This window comes from Microcebus murinus, chromosome 11 (assembly GCF_040939455.1).
Source record: "Microcebus murinus isolate Inina chromosome 11, M.murinus_Inina_mat1.0, whole genome shotgun sequence".
Classification (NCBI taxonomy): Eukaryota; Metazoa; Chordata; class Mammalia; order Primates; family Cheirogaleidae; genus Microcebus; species Microcebus murinus.
In genome coordinates, this window is record NC_134114.1 from 86121984 (window position 1) to 86148447 (window position 26464).

Genomic DNA, 26464 nt, shown 5'->3' on the forward strand with positions numbered 1-26464 from the left:
AATCTAAGTCATTTGGATTGTGGCTTAGAAGAAAGGCATTTTAAGTTCTAAGGATTAAAATGAAAGAAAAAGATGAATGATATCTACAATGATGTGTGATCTCAACAAAACCATATAATATAACAACTCACACATGTTTACAGTGGGGCCCCCTTCTCTGCGGTTTCACTTTCTGTGGTTTCAGTTATAGTTAACCATGGTCTGAAAATATGAGATGGAAATTTCCAGAAATATGTAATTCATAAGTTTTACATTATGCATTGTCCTGAGTAGCATGATGAAATCCTGTGGTGTTCTGCTCCACCCCACCCAATGCTCCCTTTATCCAGGGTATCCACCATGTCAACATTACTGGAACATTAGTCACTTAGTAGCCACCTGAGTTGTCAGACTGACTGTCATGGCTTGTGTTCAGGTCACCCCTGTTTGACTTAATAATGGCCCCAAAGTGCAAGAGTAGTATTCCTGGCATATTGTTACAATCGTCTTATTTTATTATTGTTGTTGTTAATCTATTACTGTGCCTAGTTTATAAATTAAGCTTTATCATAGGTATGTATGTATAGGAAAAAAATAGTATATATAGGGTTCGGTACTCTTTGTGGTTTTAGGCATGCACTGAGAATCTTGGGGTGTATCCCTGAAGATAGGGGGAGACTACTATACTTACATTACAGGCAACCAAAGCAGGTTTACTTTGGACAAAGAGTAAATAGGAGATAAGCAGACTTCAACCCAGAATCCTTTATTGGAATAAAAACATTCTGAAACCCCTGTGTGCAAACACTGTACCATGTCCCAAAATGAAGGATTCACTGAAAGTAACTATAAGACAATAGCTATAGTAAATTTTGACTCCAAGAGACATGTGGCAAACCTAACCTCAGCAATTGGTCAACTGATAGACAGAGCATGTGAAAATGCTTGTAAAAGATGTGGTTCCTTAAATCTAGAACCAAAAGGCAGCTAGCTCTTAAAGGTGCTTCATTCATATCTTGTTAGGGCTCTCTCTAAATCCCAGAATTTCCTGAAAATAAGAAGGGGAAGTTAAAGTAGTTGTACAGTTTTCCTGTTGGAACAGGGACTCCCAAAGGTAGTAGCATCAGTAGAATTGTTGGACTTCAGACAGATTTTTTGCTTGCTTGTATAGGAAAGGCAGAGAGAAAGAAAAAGGTTTGTAGACTTCTCTAGACACAAGTCCAGCTGTGTTTCCTTGCTGAAGTTTGTGAGCACAGCAACAGCTTCCTGGTTTCTTATTTATGTCAATTAATGGTGGTATCTGACTTTACTCATTGAACCTCATATGTAGTTACAAGTCTCTAAAGTTATAAATACAAATTCATTTTCTTAGTAGATTTGCTTATTATTTAAAATTGTGCTTTTATTTTGGAGCTCCTAAAACTACTAGATTATTCTGTAATTCAGTGATAACTATGCAGGTGAAACCTTTCCATAAACTAAAGCAAAAAAAAAATGTTAATGGCTGTCAAATTACTCAGTATAGGAGCCAAGAAATAATGGGTTTACAATGCATTAGCTGTTTGAAAAGAATTGTCAATTAAAGTGCTTAGCCATTTGCAAACAAATTCATCAGACAAAAGCAGGTACTGATAAAATATTTAAATCCTTAACATAATAAAAGAAGATTAAAGTGTCAAAGTTAAAACAAATATCCCATAGTAAAAGCAGGAAAATTTTCTTCCTTAATAAAAAACTCTGTTGTTTCATTGTGTTGAAGAACATTAAAAAAAAAAAAAGATAAAAATCAAAAATATCAAAACTCTGGTATTGGCATCACTATAGTTGCATTTGGTATGTGGGTGAGGAAGGTGGAGAGGAATTTAGGTGTCTGGTTAGACTCAAAATGGCCTGAATATTAGCAGATTATTGATAAATGTACCATCTCTCTAGGCATCTAATAAAACACTTGGCATTTGTGTAGCATTTTTATACTTTACTAAATGCTTTTGGATGCAGTATTTCACTTAGTCTTTTCAAGGCTGTTATTACTAACGAAGAAACTGAAGTTCAGAGAGGGAAAATGAATTGCCCAAGTTTACACAGCAGCGATATCAAAAAGACTTTCTAATTTCTCTCACAGCATACTTCAGTCCCACTATAGCTGTCTTTTTGTTTAAAGTAGATCTGATGAGCTGCTTGCCCATCTGCTCTAGAACAATTTGTCTGACTGTAAAATAACAATATAGGCAATTTTCTTGACAAATTGCAATATCTTTCTCAAAAGGAAAAAAGAAGAAACCATAGTATTTCTGACAGTTTTTCTGTCAGAAAGACAGTTTTTCTTCAACAGTTTTTCTTTTCTTTCCATCTCTCCCTGAGATTGTCTAGGTCAAGCCCTTTGTTTCACAGATGAGGAAAGCAAGATCCGGGAAGACCCAACAGCTTTCCCAAGGGTATTTAGGAAGTGGGGGAAGAGTTCTGGGAGTAAGTGGAGGTGTCTTACATACTAAGCCAGTGAGTGTTCTTTTGTGTTCTCCTGTGCTGTCTTGTTCAATTACCCTATTTGTCCTCACTGCCTCCACTAAAACTCATACAGAATTCACTCTGAAGGTCAGTGGAATTGATATAACCTCAAATCCCACCCGGATATTAGACATATAAACAGATTTTTCTCTAGGATAGAAATTTCTATTTCTTGGAGGATCAGGATGGTCTTCAGACTTCAGTGTAGTATCATGATTTTGATCTCCCACTTAACTGTTAGTAGAATTGTCCCTCATTTTATTTATTTATTTATTGATTGATTGATTGATTGATTGAGACAGAGTCTTGCTTTGTTGCCCAGGCTAGAGTGAGTGCCATGGCATCAGCCCAGCTCACAGCAACCTCAAACTCCTGGGCTCAAGCAATCCTCCTGCCTCAGCCTCCCGAGTAGCTGGGACTACAGGCATGTGCCACCATGCTCAGCTAATTTTTTCTATATATATTAGTTTCCCAATTAATTTCTTTCTATTTATAGTAGAGACGGGGTCTCACTCTTGCTCAGGCTGGTTTGAACTCCTGACCTCGAGCAATCTGCCCGCCACAGGCGTGAGCCACCGTGCCCAGCCTGTCCCTCATTTTAATACCTGCCTTCATGAATGTGAGTAACTCTATGTATAAGATTACCTCAGTAAATACTCAAGTCCTTCTTTGAGATATAAATATATCTATGATAATACTAAAGAGGCCAAGAAATACTTGTTTCTGTTTCATTTTGTTTATTTGTCCACATAAAAAATACCTAACAAATGTAATTTGGAGTGATTGTATGTCTTATTTGGTAAGATTATTTGTGATTCCTTTGGGCAAAAAAAGCAATCTACACTTTTAGGTAGAGAAATCATTGTGTTTTTGAAATTTTAGAAAAGGAACATAATGTCAAGGTTATTTTTCATGACTACGAATTTCTACCTATTATAATGATGTATTTTGATCTGTGAACTAAGTTGCTTAGAATTCAGAGTAGAATCATTGAAAATCCAGAAAAGTTATAAAATGATCAATAGTTATGCCATGTCAAATTAACATTATCATTATATAAAAGTAAAAAATATAATATTTTGTATCATACTTTTGAGTCTTATTATGCATTTATTTTAAGGCCAATTACAAAGGTATTTTTGATAGTCATAATCCCAAGGAGATTTCTAAACCTGGTTGGTTTTTAGCTTTCAAACGAACAATACAGTTTTATTCTTATTCCATAAGCCTCAATAAATAATGCTTTTATTATCTAACATAATTTAAGGGTAGTTTCTAAAGCCTAAATTTATGACTTATTGGAATTGTTTTAATTGAGAAGGTAGAAGAAAATAATGCTTTTTATAAAAGCATTATTTAAAATAAAAGCATTTTATAAAATAAAAAGCATTATTTTCTTCTACCTTCTCAATACCTTTGTTCCATTATTGGCAAGTCCCCCAAAGTCAGCAAAATACTGAACATGTGGCCCAAAATGTCTTGTTGAATAATATCTAAAGACTATTTTAATGAAAGAACCAGGAATGAAAATAGATTCGGTATCCACTTTCAACTTACCTATTGAATCATTTGATCAACTACAAAGAAGAGTTAACTTGCCTAGTCGTTTTTGGGAGGGACTGAACTGGATAAGAACATGCCTAAACACCTTCCTTCCATGATGGAATTTGGCAGACTATTTTGAGTAGTAGCTTAGATTTAATGAAATCCAGTCAATGAGTTATTCCATGGAAATTGCTAACAACAGTGTCTGAAGCATAGCAAACACTCAAAGAGTAGCTATTATTGATATAGTTTTTTTTTCTTCAGAGGAGACATTATGTTTCAGGTGGTTTTCTGGATTTTATAATATTTGCCTCTTTTTAGTTTAATTGGGAGAACTCTTTGTGCATCTCAGTACAGTTATTCTCAGAATTCAATATTAATCGTTTATATGTTTTTCACTTGAGACTTTGTACTTTCTCTTTCCATGCTACTTAGAGCAGAAATCTACACTCTTCTTACCAGTTGGATGATTGCTGTGGGCAAGAATGTTCAACATGTTTCCTGCATTATTTGAATCGGGCCATATTGTTCTATGAGAGGCTCTCAGATGCAGGCCACCTTGTATAGTAATGCTCCTTGTGCCTTCCAGATTCTTACATGGACAGGAAAGGGGTTTAAGATATTTAAATACACCTGACATGATTTCAGCTGGACACTTGGTATTATCCTCATGTCACTAGGGAAACTCATCATCCTTTGTAGAGCATTGACCAAAGGTAGTTCTACCACTAAATGGTACCCATAGTATCTCTTTTAATGTCTCTCACTTAGGACTAACAAGGCTAATGAGAAGTTTAGTTGTTTGGGAAATAGTACTTAATTTAAAATGTATACTTGACCAGCTTCCCAAAGAATATGTGAGATGGATGAAAATAAAAGGCAAGGCACTTATGGATCAAAGAGCACTAAGTATATCTGAAGGAAGCAGAGGGAGTGGATGTTTCCAGGTACTTTTTTGTAAGATTGTGTTACTTTTGCAATAAGTTAGGCTTTATTTCCTGGTAGCCAAAGCAAAAAATAAGTGGATTTCTGATCCTGGAGAGACATACTGTACATTACTTAACGCAAGCATTTCCAAATAATTTTTCTGACTCATTTGTATTATAATGAGCATATTTGTAACAAATTTAAGTTGCTCCCATTAACCTGCAAGTTACAGAGCACTCTGAAGAAGAGAGTCACAGGGTACAGTAACCATTTAATGAATCATTTGAACTGAAACACTTCAGGGTGTGAAAGGGGTCCTGGTGGCAGTTATGCCAGGATAGCAGGTGAAAACCAGAACTGTCCTGGCGAAAACTGCAGCGTATGGTCATCCTAGTTCAGAGTGTTGCCACAACATTGCTTTCAAATGTAAGTTGGTAGGAAATTTTCAGGAGTAAAATGCTACAAAAAGAATGAATGGGAAGCATTTTATTTTGTTTTTCAGCAAGAGGTATGCAAAGCTGGTTTCCTGCAAAAATGTAATGGATCTGAATATGAAGAGAAGAAGATTTGCAGGTAAGAATACAAATGTTGAAATTTGGTACCCCGTCTTACATATTATGGCAGTGGCTTAGTATCTGGGTGACTTATGATACACATAGTGCTCTCATTATGTGGGCTTTTCTAATAACTCAAATAGACTTGCCTAGATTCCCTGGTTCCTTGTGGCTTCCATCGTGCTATATAAATAAAGTTAGAGATGTACATTCCTAGTAAGATCATGCTAAGAGTAGAAGAAAATTGGAAGAAATCTTTTAATGACAGTGTGGATCTATATCTTCCTTTGTCTATAGTCTTGTAAAGAGACAGGAAATACCAAGTCTGGGATGAGCATTTTTAATAAACCTTTAGTGAAAGGAATATTATTTTATATTATAAACAAGTCATGTTGTTGTTTAACAAATGTGTATCCCCAAAGTCAGCGTGGTTCTCTGTTATCCTGGAAGATTTGGGTTTAGGATTGGTGAACTGGACAGAGCTTCTTCATTGTGATGGGAATCTTGTTGGGTTTCTAAGCCCACTCATGTAGGGTCTTGGGAGAATTGGGAGTGTCCCTTTTGTTGAGGAGCAGTGAGTGCTTGCCTAGTGTTGAGTTCATTTTCAAAGGTTCTCTGAGACCGCAGGTTTAAAAATGCAAGTCTGGTGTATCTGCTTTGATGTGTCAGAACAAAACTAGAGACATTTCCAGTACTTGGATGGAAATGTCAGCTGATAATAGGAGAAGGTAGAGTGCACAGGGCACACCTCAGTGAGTTTGATAAAAACAGCATCCAGGAGACGGTTAGTAATTGGATCCTATACATGATATCATGAAGTCTATGTGCCCTGAAGGAATGCAGGCAAGAGTTTGTGAAATGCACAAGCAAGATTCAGAGTGAGCCGCCGTGGTCTATTTGGGGCCGCACTTAGAGCCACATTGGTCTGAGTTTTCTGCTGCCCGTGTGTGAGCCAAGTACTAATTGAAAGGAGTTACTACTACTTTCCAGCTGAGAGTAGTAGTAACTCCTGAGACCTTTCACTGGCCAACCATAGTGTTGAGAAGATTGTGACTCCCCAACCAGCAGGTTGACTCTGGTGTTTAAAGGACATGTCTAGGCAACGTGGTGCCCAGGGTGCTGATGTGGTTTGATTGACAGGGTACATTTACACCAATATTTTAAAATAGACTGGCTTCCAGGGATTTCCAAGTTCTCTGAATAATTGAAAGCTCCTGTAATACCAGGTCCACATTGCATTCTACCAACTATCAGGTGAAGCTGAGTAGCATCGAGTCGATGTAAAAGGGGTGCTAGTGTTTTCTGCTTGGCCACTGGCCTCTCGCCAGTGCTGAATTGTGGTGCCAATTGCCATTGCAGCCGGCCTGCTTCCCCTATTTTTATTGCCTGCTTTCATGTTAGTATTAACATTTGATTTTGTAACCCTGATATAGACTAATGGTAAGTTACTGGTTTTAATGAAAGATCCAAAGGCTTACAAAATAGAGCTTGTTTTGAATCCTACTATGCTATTTATTAGACGTATAATTTTGAACAAGTTACTGAACTTCTGTGAGTATCAGTTTACATATTTGGGAAATGAGCATAGTAATATTTACCCTGCAAAGTTGTTTTAAGGATTCAAGAACGTATATGGTATGATGCCTGGCACAAAGCAGTACTAAATAAGTGCTAGTTATTATATTGTTGTTGTTGTTTTGGGTTCTTTCTAAACACTGTTTAACAGAATAAATGACTTCATTAACTCTTTTCTTTGGTAACATTCAGTAAATTATTGACTTAAAAATAAAAACTATGCACTAGAGGCAGTAACATTTGCCTTCCACCTGCACTGTTATAATTTGTGTCTTCTAACAATTACATTGTGCCTAATTGGTTGCTTTGTTCTTTTCCTCAGAAAGTATAGATTTGCTTAATTCTTTTGACTCTGAGTTTCTTTTCTTATATATTAAATGGCAAAATAGAAGAATAGTGTAATGTAGTTTATTTTGTGTTTTATATAGTCTTTCTCTGTTTCTTATGCTTTAAAACATTTTCTGCTAGCATTTATTTCTTTATGCCCTGTCTACTTATGAGTCATCAAACAAATGCAACAAAAATTAATACAATGAACCTATAGTTATGTGAAAGAATGAGATAGATATGAAGAGATTCCTTCAGATGAAATAGCACTTTGAGATGACAGAGAATTTCTTTTTCCATTTGCTCACAGCTGAGGCAATGTGGGAACTCCACTGGGAGAGGGAGAACTCACGTTCCAGAGACTAGGATAAGCAGTTCAGCATTTGTATATTGTGCCTTCCCTGTTTCTTTCTCAACAGTAAATGCGATATAAGATGGAGCTCACAATGGTGAGAGAAAAGGGCAATGAGGCCCTTAGTTTCATCCCATTTGAGAATTTCTTTTCTGTTTAGTGAACAGAGAAGAGCAGAACCAAACAATCAAAATCAGTGGTTTATGGAAGTCAGTGTCCTAGGAAATATCACCCAAATTTTTATTCTCTATTTTTATTATAGCTTGATAGCCAGAACAAGCTTATTCCGAACAAGTTTGGTGTTTTCTTGGCACTGTGTGAGTGTGTGTGTGTGAGAGAGAGAGAGGTGATGAAATGACACATATGGATGATGGTCACACAGGGAGAGGACAAAGGCTGAAGAAAGAAGTGGCAGTCAGGGCTGTCAATTTTGCTGGATGTTTCCTTGGCCCACCATGCACTTCAACAAGCAGCTTTGCTGCTACCCCCATCTCTTTTATTAAATTTAAGCATGCTCTTTCCCCTGGGTTGGTAAAAACTGCTTTCATCCTCATAAGTTCTGCTTCTCTTTGTGGGGTAGACCTCTTCGATAGCCTTTCTGTATATCTAAAGTCATCAAGAAGATCCTTTCAATTTTTGCTCATAGAGGAAAGTAAAGGTTTCTTTTCTTTTCTTTCTTTTTTTTTTTTTTTTTGCCCTGAGTAAAACCCAATGACCGCCTTCTATTCCTTCTGGGATGCTGGGGCAATGGACCCAGATATTTTTCCTAGGGCTTTCAATTCCTAACTAAGAAAGGTCTAGAATTAATCATCTGATGGGAGAGGAGGGCTGCTTTATGGGAATGTGTGTCAGATGAGAAGAGCAGAGCACCTGGTGAGATGGCATTAGCATTCTACCTGGGCAGAGCAGGAGGAGAGAAAAGAAGTGCAAGAGGTAAAAAGAAAGATATTTTATCCAGACTTTCACATAAAGCTTCCAGAAAGAAGCACTAACAACACAGTTTTTCCTTATTTGTTGGGAAGCGTTTGGAAGTGATACTTTAAAAGAAGGAGAAGATTAATCCTTATTTTTATAATTGTTTCTTCTTGTTGTGGCTATTCCATTTCTACCCTATTTGTGCCATGGGCTTTTTATAGATTATGAATCTTTTATAACTATTTTTAGAAGAAGTTTTATGGTTGTATTAGATTTTTTGAATGCTTATTAAATCTTTATCAAGTCTTTACTATGCAATTAATATATGAATCTTGTTTGCATTTTGCTTTAAGGATGTTTATTTCATAAACCAATACATGCCAAGTGTAGTTTATCAACATGGTCATTAGGAGAGGGCTGAATTTGCTCACCAAGAGAAACTTGACAGCACACATATTTTTTATATAATAGTTTATAGACCTTTTATTCTGAGATTCACTGACAAAAAAGATCTTTATGTGATAAAAATATTTCTGGAAAAGAAATGAAACCTTTAACATATATTGGCAATGTTTTGTTGTAGACTGTTTAGAAGTTCTGTCTTCATGAAAAACAATCCAAAAAGATAGTAAATATAAAAATATACTCAGTATTTCTCTCTATTTTTTTTTTGTTAAATTAGCAAATGGATTATAAAAGACTTTTGGATGTTTCTACATGAAGAGGAAAAGATCTTCTAAAGTGCAATGTCTGAATCCTGTGTATGCATAGATTAGAAACGTTTATTTTACTGATTTTAAGATTATAGGGAGCAGATATCTGCTTCTCTGAAATGACAAATAGTTTTCATTTCTTTAAAACTGATATTCAGGCAGATACAAGAAAATACGCCCTAGTATAGGTCATCTAATTTCTGTAGAAAGGTCTTCCCCAAAACTCTTTGGTAGAGCAGAATGTTTGAGCTGAAGCAGTACCCACTATCTGCAGAATGAGGCTTAAAAAGAAGTTATCACAGTAAATATTTCAGGAAAAAAAAAACCAAGCAGTTCTAATAAGTATTAGATCAAAAGATCTAATAGCTTATAGTGTTTTTATGTATTTTAATAGATCAGTTGGATTAAGCCTTTTTAAAAACATGTTCGTGCCTTAAAACAGTTTTACTCTGCCTTATAAGTACATTGCCTGTGCTTATTCCTGTATTCCTTAATCTTCTAAAGCAGTATCTTAAAAGAAAAATTTAAATTAAATCTGTTCATTTACTTGCAGAAAAAAAGATTGCTAATGTTTTCAACTAACTCTAGAAAACCCATACACAATTATATTGGACAATTTGATCTTACTATCCAGTAACTATCTATAGGTTTGGGTTTACTTTCAAAAAAAAAAAAGAATCTTAAGTAACCTGATGAATTTATAAATTTGGATTTCTGGCAATCCAATAAGAATTCACTGGCAAGCCACTTTAGAAAAGTGATTCATTTCACAAGCAAGGCTTACCAAATGACAGAGCTCTGTATGGTTGGGGAAATTGCTTTGAGTTTGTCCCGTCTCAAAGGCTAGGTGGAGGGGTGGTGCAGAGTGGAAGGTGTTGAGAGGAAAGACTCAGATGAAGAAGGCCACAGACGTATGGTGTTTAAGGATCTTCTTCCTCTACAGAAGGTTCTAGAAAGGAGGCAGAAAACTCAGACAGCCAGTGGGAATGCTGCAGCCCTGGCGATATGGAAAGGTCCCGTGTGCCTCTCCCAGCATGTGTCACCGACCTATGCTATTACAAGAATCATTTCCACGGGCATCTGCTCTCCTCGGAAACCAAAGCCAAATGGTCAAAATTAGAAAATAGCTTCATCAAATCCCAAATGCTGCTTTCTTCCCCCCACACTTGCATTTCCTAGACTTGCTGTGTCTCCTATTAGCACATCCATTGTTTCCTTAAGTCCCCCATGAAAGGTGAGAATTTGATATTCATATGGACTTATAAAATGCAAAAGTACTTCAATTCACCAACAGGAAGATCAGGGTAAATCCTCTCCCTTTTTCAATTAAAGATCTAAATAGCGTTTTCTTCTCTCGTAAGAATACTGGGTCATAGTTTGAACCAGTGCTAGCCCTTTGGGCCTACTTCTGTCTAATGAATTCAATGGTTAATTCAAACATAGAGGCTTTGAGTATGGATAGGAAGGAGAAAGACAAGAAGATGGAGGGAGCAGAGAGTGCCTGGGTGATGGAGTGAATTTAATGAGGAGAATTTAACATAGGTAAATGTGAAGTCCTGCTCTTAGCTTTAATAAATTAATGGTATAAGTGGAGGATAGTCTCTATGTTGACTAAGAGTTCAATAGGTTTTCATAGGGTCTTTTGGATTCCAGGAAAGTTAATGTGGTGGTAATGGCTGCATAACAGAACATTGCAGCAGAACATTGCAGAAGAACATTGTCCAGGCTAAGGGAGAAAAAAGTCTTAGAACCCCAGTTGAGGAAGACTTCCAGGGCCAGTTGGAGATCACATTGTCCTAAAAATAAGAGCAGCATATTTGGCTTTGCAATAAAATGACTCCTCTGTATGAAAGGCTCCTCCCAGGCTTCCCCATCTTTGCTAATGCTGGCTCTGCCTCCAAAAGGTATTAGGATTTATTTACTTCTGTCTGCATTACTACTACTCTTTACTTCCCTGTGATTCAGTCTCTTCACAGCAGCCAAAGTGCCCCTTTAAACATGTAATTCAGGTCACACAGCTATCCTGATTATAGCCCTCCAATTGCATTCCATGTACTTAGAATAAAATCCAAGCTCCATACCATGCCTTCAGCATTCTACATGATCCAGCTCCTGCCCACCCCTCTATGCTCACCTTTACCTTCTGCCACACTCTTTTCTTGGCTCGTGATTCGGTATCCAACATAGCCTTTCCTTCCTTGAACATCCTGGTGTATATTCCTACCCTAGAGCCCTTGAAGTAGCTATCCCTTGGGTCTGGAATCCTCTTTCCCCAATCTTCCTAAGACTGGATTCTTTTTTTGAAATCACTGAAATGTCAGTTTAAATGTTATCTCCTCAAAGAGGCATTCCCTGAACACCCAATTTAGTACCTCTGTTGTATTTATCAACTCAACCTGTATCACTTTCTTTATAGGACTTAACTACACTTAATTTCCTTGTTTATGCATTTTCTGCCTCTCCTTCACATGTCATGAAAACAGAGATACTGTCTAGTTTGTTGACTCCTTCTACCATGGAATTTAATAAATATGTGAAAAACTAGAAAAGCAAGGAGACTCTAGGACAAGTGGATGAAGAAAGATGGACGGAAACATAGAATGTGTGTATTGACAGGTCCTGAGTTCACAGTCAGTAAAGGTGCAGTTATTTAGGCAGAGGGTAGATGGCTCCTTGATGAAAATGATGTAGATGTGTTCGTGTAATTGATCAATTAATATTTATTGATCATTTGGTGTGTCTCCTCCCATCCAGGGAGGAGAAAGCTATGTGAACAAAACCTTACATGGGCAATGCTATGCTATATTAGAGCTATACATGAATACATACAAGGTGCAATGGCAACTAAAACTTGACTGAAGGAGACAAGATATGAGGAAATTCAATGGACTCTTAAAAGAAAAAGAGGGATTTTCCAGATGGATTAGGTACTAAGAAGGGCTTTCTAAGTAAGATTGCAATGTAACGAGAGCATGGTATATTCTGGGAAGTGTACAGAGCTTGCTGTGGCCTTAGTGAGGGGTGTGGAGAGGTGGGGGAAAGGAGAAACACATGAGAGAGACTGGGAGGTAGGCAGAAGCCAGATCAACCAGGGCCTTGCATGTGTTATAAAGAATTCGGATTTCATCTTGTGATGAAATGGCAGAGAGGAGCCATTGTACAAAGATCAGATTTTCACTTTGGAATGACGACTGCAACAGCAGGGGAGGGGTTGGAGTAGGGTAAGGTTGGAGGCAGTTTGGGGTTATTTTAATAGCCAGGTCACAGGTGACAGAGGCATAAATTAGAGCATTCAGAGGCCATGTAATACATAGAAATTTAGTGAAAGCAGGGCTTAGCTTGGCTTCTATCCATGCAATTTAAGAATTGTTCAAAATTTTAGAAGAAGAAAAAGAAAATACTTAGAAATCATCCAAGTTTCCTCTTTTTTGCCTCCCAGCCCACGTCTAATTCACTAGCAAGTCTTTTCAGTTCTACCTCAAGTGTTATCCTAAAGGTGTCCCTGTACACCATCTCCACTCCCGCCACCTGCTCCAAGAAACCCCCATCTTTTGTCCAAACAATGCAGTCGCTCCTGGCTGTCTCCTTCCTTTCGCTCTAGCCCGGCAGTCATCCATTCTCCGCACAGCAGCGGGAGTGATCTTTCTGCAAAGTCAGTCGCCATATCACTTTCCTGCTTACAGCGTCACTTAGAATGAAATGCCTGTGCCATCCCCTGGTCTATAACAAGGCAGCCTTTGCCTACCTCTGTCACCTCATCTTTAAATTACTCTACAACTCAGCCTCATTGTCTTTATCTCATTTCTTTTGTCTGGAATGTTCTTCTCCAGATCTTTTTATAGTTTTACTCCTTCTCATCAATCAGGTCTAAAACTTAAATAATAGGGCTAATCAGAATCCACAATTATTTTTGTGTATGCAGAAATTTGTGTAAATATTGTCTTTCCCCACTATAGTGCATAATCTCTTTGAGAGCAAAGATCTGAAATATTTTTTCCTCTGCTGTATCCCAGCACCTAACACAGTGCCTGGAACATAGTGGAATATGAATAACTATTTTTAGAATAAGTAAATAGATGGAAGGAAAGAAATGAACTGTCCTTGTGCCTTTAGCCCCCTTTTTTCTGAGAGCAATTTAGGGTTATTTCTTTCTCTTCTTTGGTTTACTTTCATCTTATAGCCCAAAGTCTCCTCTTATAGATAAGTGTTCCACTAGATGCAGGTGGTTTTTGTTTGCAAATGGAAAAACGGGCAGTTCTCCCACCTTTCTGTATTTATAATGTTTGCATGGAGTGAGGCAAGGCAAAAATCTGCTTTAAGCCTTACCAGGTAAGATTGGGGAGCAGAAGGAAGGGGTAAAAGAGGGAAATTGTTTTCCTTTAAGACCATGTGGCATAAGTCTACAGCCATTATAGTTTCCTTGACCATTGATTTCTCCAGTGTGGTTATATTGTCTGTAATTTACCTTTGAACACTTCAGTGTAAACATGATATATATATACACACTGTGTAAACTAATAATACACTCTGAGGCATTTTGTTAACATTTGAAGTGCCCATTCAAGAATCCACTCTCCAGAGATCTCTAGGAAAATGATTCTGATATCACTAATTAGCAGCAAAGAAGTCCTTTTTCACTGTTGAAATGAGTAGTACACAAGACATTCGGTTGGCCAGAAAGTTTGCCCAGGCATCTCTGCCCTTTCATGTTGAGAGCAGGGACCTTGAATTTCTGTCCTTCCTTGAACCATGCACATAGCAAGCCCACAGACCAACAGGTGTAGACCTCAGTTTCGTCCTATTCCTACTGCCTGCTCATCCCTTAATTCAGGCACTGGGTACATGATTCAGTGAGATACAAGGCTGATTTTGCCATCAGGATATTGTCTGCTGGCCTCAGAGTGAATCTTTCATGCAAAGAACTAACTGGAGTTTCCCAAAAGGCAGAGGGCCAGGGTATCACTACACTTAAAGGAACGGGATGTATGATATTTTTGCTCCTACAACCTAAGAAATTTTTGCATAATACTTGTGGTGGCATTTTCTCTGAGAATTATTTTCACTGCAATATACTATTAATCATGAGGTTGTAGGGTGATCAGGCTGGTAACTCCACAGCCACTATCAGATGCTGTCTACATTTACTAAAGAGTCGGATCGTTGTAAATGGCTAGTTGAGTTGGGTGATTTTGCAGGCCATGCTCAGCAACCGTGTTACCCAGCGACTGGCAGCCCAAGGCCGTCAGCTTTCAGGCAGGCCTGACGGGGCAGGGCAGTTACCTTTCAAGAGAGCACCTAGGGAGAGCTGGGCCAAGGGTCCTGATTTGGTCTCCTTGGTTGATCACCAATAAACTGAACAATCTGAAAACCTTGCTTTGGAAAATCAGGGAGGCTAGTTGAAAATGAGTGAAATGCTGTCTGTGTACCACTTTGTTATACTTTTAAATTCTCCTGGTGATGCGGCTTCATTGAAATAAATCTCAGTGTGGGACTGTAGCAGTATATACTCCAAACCTAAGGAGAGACCTGTCTCAATTTATAATTTCCTAGCATCAACACCTTGTTTATGCTGATCTGTATTTTCCAATTTGGCTTCATTCCTATACTTATCCAGTTTTTCTGAACCATCCTTTTCAGATTGCAGCATTTTAAACAGTTATCTTTTCAAGAAAGCAGCCTCCTTCCATTAATAACTTGTTTTCTTCATTGCTAATCCTGAAAAAGTATAAGTTTTCGGTAGCCTCAGACTCTGAAAAGGGAGAATTATATCTAAAGTCTAGCAATTTAGCAAGTTAATGTTATGGTTCATTAAAGGAACTTGCAGTTATTAATAAAATACAGAAATATTATATGACTTCCAAAGTTTTATATAAGCCTTACCAATATATTTCAAGAATGTCTATTAAGCAGCGTGGACATGAACATGGTTCCTGGGCCAGATTGCCTGCGAGTGAATCCCTGCTGTGGCTTCGGCTAGGCGAATGATCTCGCAGGAAATTTACTCAACTGTGCTGCAGTTTCCCTACCTTTAAAGTTGCAATAATAGTAGTAACTACTACATGGGGTGATTTAAAATTAAATTCTGTAGGGCCTTAGACTTAGGATACTAGCTGAAACTTGTGTTTTTAAAATTTAGCTATTACCAACGTTTTCAAGGTCATTCTTAATTATAACTTAGGAAACTTGCAGTGAGAAAAACTTGCCTGGATTCTCCTTGTACCTGAACTACTGACTAGCTCTGTGACCTGCAAATATAAAAAAAAAAAAGATTTGCCCTTTCTGAGCTTCAGTTCTCTTATTTATAAAAATAGGGATTGGCCTAGATAATTTCCAAGTTCCCCTATAATACTAAAATGTGATGATCCTGTGATAGCATTACCTAATGTGGAATTTAAGGAAAATACTTTAAAAGAGAGTATGAAAAAAACATAATGAAAATAAATGGAAATGAGAGATTGCGTTTAAATTTCTTTTGACTTGGAGTTAGGACAGCTGGGTCCAGGCCCGGCCACTTTGTTGTCCTTCCTAACTTGGCCCGCCCTTCACTTTTTCTTTTTCTTTTTCTTTTTGGTCCAGTCTCGCTCTTGGCAAGCACGTTGGTAGGCAGATGAAAAAGGAAATAAAGTTTTGATTGGAGATAAACACTCTACAGATGGGGGTTGGACGTGTGCACAGGGTGGGGTGTGTGGTTACCTCTTGTCTCAAGAAACCTTAGAGTAATTTGACATCTAGAGAAATTGCATGAAGCCAAACTAGTGGTCTCATGTAAAAGGAGACCAACTCCTGTAATTCATGGGACTTGGACTAGGAAAGTTATTCACATTCTTGTTTATTTAAAAATATGTAACACATGTTAGTCAATCACCCAGATTTACTCAGTATTTAACAAAGAGCTCTCTCTCCTCTCCCCCAAGGATGGTATTGCCCCCTTCAGCCTGAGCTCTCCTCTCGACCCCTTTCCAACCTGGCTCTTCCTCAGTGGCCAGCATGATCTAAAACTCAGCCTCTCCCAACAAGATAGCCTATTTCTGGTTCTTAAAAAATTTTATTTATAAAATACAGAATATTCAGAATACAGAAGATTCAGTCTTTAAGCTTTATCTCATATGAGAAATCCTCCCTTTTCTGAACAGGGATTCCATCTGCTAAAATATTAAAGTGATCAAATAATAAAACGGCCAACTTGACCATCACCTTACAGCCTGTACGTTTACTCTGCCTCTCGCAGGGGCTGTTGGGAACTCCTGGGAGTTTCTCAGCAAAGGGGCCGTTGTCCAAACAGTGTACGACGTGCAGAGCTCCAGGTGGAAGGCTCATTTGGATCCCCTCATCCTGAGCTGACCCAGTGCAGGTGAGGCCCTCGGAGCTCCCACTTTCTGGAGCACATGGTGAGAACATGTCTACCACCCAGCTGTATAGAGCAGTTTAATGAGGAAGTGCGTGTGCACCTGATTTGCGGACTACAGAACATCCCTCCAATTAGGTGATTATTTTAAGCTCCCAGCTGAAGATGCCTTAATGATCAATTCTGTCTTTGTAGTTGGAAACAGTTCATCTTCTCCCCAACAGCTTCCAGTTTTCCCATTCTTTTCATCATTTCTGTGACTGTATGTATTTTCTTCATAATTGAGACATGATTATTAAAAATACTCATCCTGTGACCTTCTCTATATGTGAGTTACAATCTGTGCTTTTTATTATTATCCTTTCATGTTCCATACTTCCAGTACTCCCTAGCTTTGCTTTTCATAGCACTTGGTTCATATAAGTGGAAAACATCAGGGACACTACAGAAATCAACTCATTGCTTTATATAAAGCAAAATTTCGTGAAATATAAATTAAAAAGACATGGTGCTTTTGTTATAAATCTACAAACTGTTGAATAACAGCAACATGAAAGAGAGCAGGGAGGCAAGTCTTCCCCATTGACGGCACAATGAAAGCTCTTCTCAGGGGGATCAGTGCATCTCTGTCCATCATGGCTGCAGTCTTACTGCTAAAGCTGGAAAGAATACTGTAGGTAATTATTTGAGAATACTAAAGATTGTAAGAGCTGGAGACTGCAAAGAGTTGGCATCCTAAGCAGATGGCCAAGAGCCCTGTAGGCCTGGAATTGGGTGCCCAGCTAACTTGTTGCTGGTAGCCTCACCATGCATGAATCCTCCCACACTAATGGCCTTCTGGGCCAGCACCTCCCCAGGAGACCCCTTTTGCTTTTTTGCTATGTAGGTGACATGACCTGCCTTCCAGTCCCAGAAGTGTGCTGTCCTCCTGATGATAAAAATGTTCAATGTCCCCAGGGACATAATAATATGAAGTGAATTTCCTATTGCTTAAAAACCTAACTCAACATATGAGTTCTTTAATGAGAATATATCTTTTCATTGTGTCCATCATTTGGATTTTTGTTTCATTGTTTGAAAAACAAGAGAAGATTAGGTGACTTTGAAGTAGAGATTGTAGAAGGCTTGATAGGGACCAAGGCATCGTCTCCTTTAACTCTCACAACGTCCTTGTGAGGGAGGTACTATATTTACAATGAGCAAATAGAGACTCAGCGTGACTTTCTTGTATGCCTAAACTAGCCATTCATAAAGCTAGTGGTAAAATATATTCAGAAAACTGATCTCCTCTTCATTACCTTAAAATTGTGATATTGTGGAAGATTCTATTTTACAATTATCCAATTTCATATGTGTTGTGTTAGTCAGGGTTCGGCTGAGACAGAGAACCCAATAGGAGGAGGTGTGTGCATGTTTGTGTGTGTGTCTGTGTGTGTGTGTGTAAAGAGATTTATTATAAGAAATTGACTCACGTTGTCACACAAGCTGAGAAGTCCCAAGGTCTGCAGTCAGGAAGTGGGAGACCCAGGATTGCTGGTGAGGTTGGTTCCAGGCTGGCAGGCTCTAGACCCAAGGAGAGCTGATGTTTTAGTCTGAATCTAAAAGCCAGGAGAGGCCAATGTCCCAGCTCACCAGTCAGGCAGGAGTTCCCTCTGACTCAGCCTTTTATCCTCCAGGTCTTCAACTGCCTGATGAAGCCACCCACATTAGGGAGGACAGTTTATAGTTCCTAATGCTAACCTTACCCCAAACCACCCTCACGGACATACCCAGAATGACATTTGGCCAACTATCTGGGCACATCATGGCCCAGACAAATTGACACATAAAATTTCACACACGTGGTATATGGTTCTTAGGCATCAGCACTGGTGTCTGTTGGCTACTCACTCTGTGCTTATCTCCCTGCCAGGCACTGGAAAAGATTTAAACAAAGCAAATCGTATCACATCTGTGAGGTTAGAGAAGACATCATTGACCTCACCATCATGAGGAAATATTCTTTGGGGCCTCAAAGAGAGGGTTGAGCCACAAATGCAGACCATTCACATGTGTGATTTTAGATTTTCTAGTAGCCACATTTAAAAAGTTAGATTTTTAATAGCATATTTTATTTAATCCAGTATTCCAAAATATCACTACAACATGTAATCAACATAAAAATTATTAATGAAATTTTTACACTCTGTTTTGTTTTGTACTAAGTCTTTAGTCCGTGTGTATTTTTGCAGCTACAGCACATCCCAGTTCAGGCCAGCCACGCTTCAAGTGCTCAGGGGCCACCTCTGACTGGTGGCTGCTGTGTCGGGCTGTGCAGCCACCAGCATCTGTTGCGGAATGGGCTGTCTTATGTACCTTATCTCATTCTGTTTGTGGGTCTTAGACACAAATAACAGGGCTTGGGGGAAAGAGCAACTGTTTGGAGCATTTGATGTAACATGGGAGAGTCTAAGTGACATTTATCAGAACAAACTGCCTGGGCAGAACAGACCTAAATGATGGGCAATTACTCTCCATGTTTTCTCTCTGGACCAGATTAAGCTCATTCTTGGGCCCTGCTCCTGGTTGTCACTTCTTACCCCGAGTTATTCATGTACTTTCCCTCCAGGGCCACAGTACTGCTCCATGCTACATGAGGAACTCTTGGGACCAGGAGTGTATAGGTTGATGTACAAGAGAGTGAGTCAAAGCACACTTCACACAAGTTTTTTTCTGTTGCAAACCAATCAAGGGTAGCATACTCTAGCTTCACAACATTTTGCTAGTGTTCCCATTAAATGTACGTAACGTTATATATTCTACTCACAGTTCCTACCAGCAGCCCCTTCTCAGGAAAATTCTACAGTTTTCCCTGAGATCTCTTCTGCTTCCCCACCCTGTATTCTTAAGGTGATATAAGAATTCCTTTTCCCATCACTCTCTCCTTGTCCTGTTTGGGTTACTGATATTAAAATGCTTCGTGAACACTCTTTCCTCTTCCTTTCTAATTGAAGCTCTCCTAGGCAGGCTTTCCCAGGAGAAGATCTCTGACTCAGTTTGCTACCCACTCCCATCCTTCACAACCTGAGAGTCTCCCGCTCACAGAACTGCCCCAGGTGAGGGTGTTTTTTTAAGTATCAGTTTGAGGGTGGACAATGTCACTGATGCTATATATCAAGGGAAAGAATCATCTCAACTCTCAGGAAACCAGGGCCATAGAAAGGTAGTGGTTGACCTCTGAATTTTGAGATAGAATGTATTTAGAATCCATTCCTTATTGTTCTACAGTGGTGTTTTTCTTAGAACAGAGTTTTGCTTCATGAAGAAGAAAAGTATATTATTTCTGTTTTGTGTTTGAATCGCCTTTGTCCTCTTAGAAAAAGATTGTTTTATTTTCCCTGAGGAAATAATGTTCCCTCAATAGTGAATAAAGGGTTTTTCCCTTGAAAAGGAAAAAGAATTTCATATCACGTTAATATTTATAATAAAGTCAGACTTAATTAAGTTATGGGAATTGTACTTAATTCAGACACTTCATTCTGGATGCAGAGGTTTTGAATCAGGCTAAAGTTAAATTATTTTCTCTCCATGTGGGAAACCAGTGTTTCTTTTTCTTTCTTCAGAGGGTTTTATGACTGCTGTTTCTTTCTGGGAGAATGTGATTTCTTTTGCAGGGAGCTTCCTCCCCAGCTTTGCCAAAACTCCTTAAATGCCACTTCCTTGGGATCCCACCTGATGCTTCCCACATCATTGGCTGCCTGAGTTGCACACAAGGGACACCTGTATACACTGACACCAAAGCTCATGCTTCTTGGCAAACCATCCAAGCCAAATTAGAGGAAAGCGCAAAGAACCAATGAGTGGAGAGAAGTGTCCAGTCCAATGCAACAATTCATCTGTCATGCATTAGCTTCCCTTTCTACCTTCATTGTCCTAATCTCTGTCGTCAGCCTTTATTATTAATATGCACTTTTATGATTATTCTCCTTTCAACACAGAATTTCTAGAATTGGGTTCAAGTTCTCCATTCCCAAGATTATACAACATTTTATATAAAAACAAGAAACACAGCCTGCGAAGCTGCAAAGCTAGTTATGATAGTGTCTCTCATGTTCTGCCTCACTAGACTTCTATTTCTGCAGTTTGCACTTTCATGGTTACCATGAAGCCTCTTTTGTGCAGAGACCAACTGACTCCTTTTACTTTCCCGTGGGAGGCATCAGGGCTTTTGTAGGTGACCTCTGAACTAAAGAGCAGGGAAAGAGAGTCATTAACAGAGGTGCCTCCTGGGAAGATGGGGACTTGGAAGACAAGAACCACTCTCGAGAATCCAGCTCGGAGTTCTAACACAGGTCTCAGGGTCATTTCTGTGCCCAGATAGAACCATTTTATCTAGTCCCTATGAGTTGGCTTTTGGTAATGGTGGTGCCAAGCTAGACAGCACTGGTTTATTTTATTTTATTTTTATCATTCTAGAGCTCAAGGAGACATTCCAACTCACAAATGTGATTGAGTGCCTCACAAAAGGGCTATTTTAGTTGACAGGCAGCAGGTACAGAGAGAGAGATGAGCAACAGACTCTCCCAGCCCTCTGTGGGGAGCTCTCTGAGGATCCTGAGACTGGAAGGTACATGGGACCCTGCAGTTGACAAGGTTTACCCTCAAATCATGAGCTGGCCCTTAACCCTTGAAAACCTTACAGCCTCTTCCTCCAACCTGCTGTTCCATGATACAACTTCACACACACAGTGCCCTGTCCTCCTTACTATGTCTCTTCTTGTCTTTATAAAAGCCAATTTTCTCCAAGCAATTAGAAGCTGTTTTCTATAAGTATATAAATTGAGTCTCAAATGCTCAGTTTCCTACTCATTTATTCTGATTATCTTGAATTGTCTTGGACTATTTGACCGAAAACTAAGGCCTACACTTAACTATGTAAGCTACCCTAAAGGCACTTGACATGATAAAGGTTTCACTGAATTCCTCTGGTCTCCTCTCCTAACTTCCAAACCAACTCTTTGTTATAACCTAACACATAGACTGTCCTGAAGAGAACACAAATAAAGAGGTTTCTCTAAAGTTCTTAGCTCTGACTTCACTTTCCAGCAGATTGGTAAAGTCACAGGTTTCTCGCAGTAGTTCTTAACTTTTTTTTTTTTTTTTTTTGCAAGTGGGTGGGGTGTCATGGATCCATTCTAGATCTACTGAATGCTATAGATCTCTTCCTCAGACACTTGCACATGCAAACTCCCACTAGTTGCAGGTTATTTCAAAACCCTGTAGTATCCATCCATGAGGCCTAGGCCCATCTGTTAATAAACTCCAGAGTTTATTACGTGACTGACTGTAAGAAAGTCTTACTCCTTAATAAAAATGAAAGACTGATAAAATAGAGAAGATTCACAGCAGAAAATAATTTGATTGTTTCAGGTCTTATTTTTAGTCACAATGAAATAGTTATTCTTAATACTTGATCAGTTTGGATTCAGGATTCAGAGGAATATCGTGAGCCACTACGCCCGACCTCTACAGCCTAATTTTTATTTCTATTGAGACAGAAATGATTTTATAGTAATTATTGGTTATGTGAAGGACCATAATAAATAATCATATGAGCTTGTATTCAAATTGTGAGATGCTTTTACTGTCTAATAACGTCAAGCAAATCAACCGGTACAGAGCACTTTGCTTTAGCTACATAACATGTTGAAAATAAGGATAATAGTCCTGACATTTACATCCAATTTCCATCTTCAGGACATGAATGTGCTAACATACTATAAAAGCTGATTTATCTGGCATCTGCTCAGGATTCTCTCTGCTTCTTAATACTTTTGAAACCACTAAGACAAAAATGTTGATATACCAAGCTGAAACCCAACAAGAATCATTAAGGTTTAAATTATTATCACAAACTTTATTTTGATGTTTCATATTTTACTCCCATGATATGAAAGTTGGTCATTTATATTTGATAGATCCGATAAATCAGTCACTCAGAACACTTTGTAGTCATTTTACTATTACATAAATCGCATAGACAGTGTAAAAACTTTAAAAATATACAGAAAAACCCAAAGAAGAAAATAATAAGTATGAAATAAAAATGAAAAGTACTTCTCTTTAGAGAAGTATTGTCTGACTGCTTCATCTATTATACAGTAGCACTTCATCTACTGCTCTTTGACCTTTCACTCAGGTTTTAATTGTCTAACAACTAAGATACTTGATATTATAATAATTCATTTATTTGTTGTATGTTTCTACTATTAAGATATAAACTCTTTGATTGTTTGTTTTTAATTTGCTTGTTGCTTTATTCTTGAAGATCATGTCAGTGCCTAGGACATGGTAGGTACTCAATACATACTATTTTTAGGATGAATAAATCAATGGCTGCATTATTTACTAAATGCCCCTCCTGGAAAGTCACACTTAAACCAGCATTTTAAAGACTCTGAGAAGCCCAGAAATTCTGTTTAACCTTGTTTAAGGCCTTCATGTTTCATATGATCATTTTAGCATAATTTTTTTTCTTAATACATTGCTATTAAGACCTTGTAGAATATTCTGTTCAACCTAGGCTCGGGAACTGCTCCTTCCCCCACCCCCTTTGTGATATTCTTCTTGGATTTTGAAATGAGGATCTTCTAGCTTTAAAACTAAGTAAACTTTAAGCTTATACTATGATCTGAGACAGTTATTAAAATAAGATAATAAAATATTTCCTTGAAGGCTCGAGTGAAATTTAAAATATGTGGATCTGGTGTCTATGGTCAGGATTGTAATTTTGACAATTTTCTGTGTTTTCTATGGTCCATTAAGATTTTATATCTCCTTATAAATTATTAAATTTAAATACTTTTAATTATTCATTTAACATTATTCATTTAATAGGAAAATTATTCATTTAATGGGGATTATCTAGTTTGGGTGCTATAATTTTTTAATATGTGTCCTTGTTTTAAAAAATCCTGTGTGTACATACTTTTATCATATTTTACTTTAGAAGAATTATAGCAAAAAAAAAGTCTAGGATTCTGCATTTCGGATTTAATGAAATTCCTATGTGATAGAGCATGTTCTACTTTGTAAATGTTCGTTTTATAAATGTTCCGGAGAATTTTTGCAACACATTTTATTTTTATTTATAATCAAGCCAGATAATTACATTATGAATGTCCTCTTTAATTTCTGAGGGTATTTTAAATTACCAAAACAATCATATTGATTATGTCTTTATTCCTACAATTTTTGATTTATGCATCTTTATGACATATGAACTGAAGTATAAAGATTTATAGCTGTTATATCAACTTTGTGAGATTTATTTGCAGCTATAGTTGTGTCCTTTTTGTACTGATTTTGTTGGCTTTTGATAACAAGATTATGCTGATACCATAAAATAAGGAGGAACCAGAAAGAGGTATGTTTTCTTTTTTCTGTTTTCTGGAAGACTGTATAACATTAGATTTTTAAAAATATCTTTGACAGAATTTGCTGGAGAAGCCATATGAACTCATAGTTTTCTTTGTGGAAAAACTTTTATTGCATTTAATAAATGATTTCAATTCTATTTTTAATTGTGCTTTCTTGAAGAAGTATTTATCCTTGCTTCTGGCTTCTAATATTGCTACTAAGAATTCAGTTGTAGTCTGTGCTGTGCCTATGAATTTAATCTATTTCTCTGCTATATTAAAGGTTTTCTTGTTGTCTTCTATTTTCTGCTATTCCACTATGATGTATCTAGATGTGAATTTGTTTTTACTCCTCCTCCAAGTGCTTTTTTAAGGCCTATTGAATAGTGTCATTTTCTTTCATCAATGTAAGTTTGAATATCAGTTCTCTTCAAACATTACTTCTGCTTCATTTATCTTTCCTTCTGGAACTCAAATTTAATGTATGTTAAGCTGTGTCTTTTAATGTCCCTTATCTTCTCCTATGTATGCCCTATATTTTTGTCTCTCTATGATGCATTCCAGATCGTTTCTTCTTATCTGTCTTCTAGTTTATTAATGTTCTCTTCAGCAGTATTAAACCTACCTCTTGTGCTCTTAATTTTCATCATTGTATTTTTCAGTTCCATAATTTCTGATTTAGCATTTTTCAAATCTTCTGTTGTGACATTTCACTTATTCCAAATGCTTGTTATAATCTTAAATTCAGCGTATAGCTCCTTGATTGTAGTAACTAACTACAGTAGTTTCTATATCTGATGATTTATAAATATGGATTTTCTGTTTCTATTCCTATTGTCTATTGTTTGCACTGATTTTGACTATTGTTTTCTTTTTTGTACTTTATAGTTTTTTTTACTGTTGCCTGAAAATTTCAAGAAATTATTTTTGAGAAATAATTTGAGACTTAGAATATATCTTCTTCCAGGGAGAGATTTTCTTTTTTTAGTGCCAAGTACCTAGAAGTGAAAGTAGTCTTGGATTAAGGCATGATGGTTTTCTGAGCCACCTAGATGATCTGCTAAGATACCCCAACTTAAGAATACAGCCCCTGAGTGTCCCTACCATAAATAGAGTGTATGTTACATTAAATTTTTACCTTCGTTGGGCATTCAATTCACACCCATCCTTCTAGCTCCTGAAATTTACTTGAAATGTCTACTTGCCTTTAAGCCCTTTCTACAAGAATAGGCAAATTGGCCAGAGTGAAAGTGACACCCAGGGAAGAGGGGATAGTCTTCAGGTTCTCATTCCTGGTGCTTTCAGGACCCCAAACCTCACCTATTCCTCACTTTAAAGAACTCCACCTCTCAGGTACTTCTATATGGGCAAATATTCCCTGAAAAGGAAGACTGTAGTTCCACTCTTTTTATTATATTCTTTCAGCAAGAAATTCCCTAATATCTTGTTGGGTCTTTGATGTTAATTAAGATCTTTTCTGGATTTCACCAAGTTTGTTAGTGGTCTTCAACACAAGAGTCATGTGTTATTACCTGGTCTGCCATTACCACGGTGGGAGCCTATGTGTATGACTATGCCTGTGTGTGTGCCTGTGTGTGTATAATAATTAGATTTTTTAAATTCCATTTTAGTAGGAAATATTTATTCTGTAAATTGCTATTCTTTCGAATTGTGAATTTCCATCTTATGTCTGATAATTTTTCATTGGCTAGTCACATTGAAAACTAATCCAGATAGTTGAATGCTGCTACACAATGAAATTTCCATTTTCAATCTTGTTGGCCTTCACCACTGTGCGGTTTGAAATCTTCCTGCATGTACTGGATGAAAATAGATAGACTTCCAGCCTCCAGAACTGTGAAAAAATGAATTTCTGTTGTTTAAGCCACACAGTCTGTGGGATTTTGTTATGGTAGCCTGAGCAGACTAAGACAGTTGGCAAGAAGATATAGGTAATTTTAATTAAGGGAGAAAATCTGAACAACCACATGGAAGGAAGAATGAGTTTAGTCTGTGAGGGTATCTACAAGTGGTTTAGAATTTCTGGAACATAAAATCAATACTGTGATAAATGAGGAAGAATGGCAGAAGTGGAAAATAATGATAAGTAGATGAATCAATTTCATGGAAATCCTTAGATGCCATACCAAGGAATCGGGATTTCCTCCTAAAACTATAGATGAGAATTAAGTAGCAAATTCACAAGGTAATATTTATGAGCTCTTAAAACTTATTTTTATTCAATAATTGTGGATTATGTGAAGGATGAATTTGATGTGAATATAAATTGAGAGTAGGGAGATCACTAGGCAGTTCTTTCAGTCTTTCAG

At 37.6% G+C, this 26464-nt stretch overlaps 1 long non-coding RNA gene across 1 annotated transcript in view; it reads left to right on the forward strand.

Moving 5' to 3' along the window:
• LOC105870847 (uncharacterized) overlaps positions 1 to 6244 on the forward strand; it is a 158570-nt gene extending 152326 nt beyond the window's left edge. The window contains exon 4 of the long non-coding RNA XR_001153793.3: positions 5459 to 6244. This is a non-coding gene — a long non-coding RNA (uncharacterized LOC105870847). The remainder of the gene's footprint in view (positions 1 to 5458) is intronic.
• The last annotated feature ends 20220 nt before the right edge of the window (positions 6245 to 26464 follow it).